Source organism: Poecilia formosa, unplaced genomic scaffold, assembly GCF_000485575.1.
Source record: "Poecilia formosa unplaced genomic scaffold, Poecilia_formosa-5.1.2 Scaffold138, whole genome shotgun sequence".
NCBI classification, from domain to species: domain Eukaryota; kingdom Metazoa; phylum Chordata; class Actinopteri; order Cyprinodontiformes; family Poeciliidae; genus Poecilia; species Poecilia formosa.
Window position 1 is genome coordinate 1,299,960 of NW_006800077.1, and position 1,405 is coordinate 1,301,364.

Genomic DNA, 1,405 nt, shown 5'->3' on the forward strand with positions numbered 1-1,405 from the left:
CAAGAGATGTATAACCTACAAAAACAGTTTCTGTCTGGTTTCGAACCAAAGACCTTTTGTGGGTAAGGCAAACGTGATAACCACTACTAGAGGAACTGAACTTCTCTATTTTGTTTCAGTTTGAGGTTCCAAAGTTGATGATGTGAGATGCAACATGAAAATTTCAACTGAGGTTTGCACTCAGATGCCTGGATTCAGAGTACACACCATGACATCATAGAACCCTTGTTGACCTTTAGTAAACACCTGTGATGAATAGAACATGCAAATTCTGTTTCTGAACCAGAGACCTTCAGCATGTTAAGCAAACATGATAACCACTAAACTACAGGAACTGAACTTCTCTATGTTTGTTTCAGTTTGAGGTTCCAAAGTTGATGATGTGAGATGCAACATGAAAATTTCAACTGAGGTTTGCACTCAGATGCCTGGATTCAGAGTACAGACCATGACATCATAGAACCCTTGTTGACCTTTAGTAAACACCTGTGATGAATAGAACATGCAAAATCTGTTTCTGTCTGGTTTCGAACCAGAGACCTTTTGCGTATGAATCAAACGTGATAACCACTACACTACAGAAACTCATGCTCTTTGCAGTGTTCCTGGTAGATGATCCACATTTTGTTAGAGACTTGGTGAACAAACTGTCAGACTTATACTTGTGCCTAATTTCACATTACAGGCCATAAACTAAGCCTGGGATCAACAAATTGTATTAAAGATGTCATTAGCAGAGACAAATGGTTCTGCAGAGACTTGGCTAAATGGCTATGAAATAAAATCAATACTTACAAATAAAAAATGGTTCAAAAATAAAATTAACACATTAAAATAAAAAAAATATCTGTGAAATACAATCAACACTTGAAAATTAAAAATGGTTCAAAAATAATATCAGCACTTGAAAATTAAAAATGGTTCAAAAATAATATCAACACTTAAAAATACAAAATCTCTGGAAAATAAAATATTATGTATGTTGTTTTGAAAAACATTAAAATATAAGCACTTTTATCAAATCTTCATTGTGGTAAGGTCATGTAAGTTCTTCTTAAATCCATGGAAACTCAACAGTTTATAAGGTAGGTTAGCTCAGCAGGTTAGAGCACCGTGCTGGTAATGCTGAGGTCATCGGTTCAAACCCCATATGGGGCAATTCATGTGTAAGGTCTTTCAGACAATCAACACTTCAAACTAAATAAGGGTTCAAAGATAAAATCAAGACTTCATGGTTCAAAAATAAAATCAACACTTCAAAATAAAATCAACACTTCACAATTAAAAAAAATGGTTCAAAAATAAAATCAACACTTCACAATTAAAAAAAATGGTTCAAAAATAAAATCAACACTTCAAAATAAATAAGGGTTCAAAAATAAAATCAACACTTCAAAATGTATAA

The 1,405-nt window shown here is 33.2% G+C and overlaps 1 protein-coding gene and 1 non-coding gene across 5 annotated transcripts in view; one reads left to right on the forward strand and one right to left on the reverse strand.

The window, feature by feature from the left end:
* Positions 1-1,405, forward strand: part of epha4l (eph receptor A4, like) — a 68,761-nt gene that overhangs the window by 54,699 nt on the left and 12,657 nt on the right. The gene's annotated exons all lie outside the window — the stretch shown is intronic.
* On the reverse strand, positions 513-585 carry trnam-cau (transfer RNA methionine (anticodon CAU)). The gene has a single exon. It is a non-coding gene; the product is annotated as a tRNA-Met (tRNA).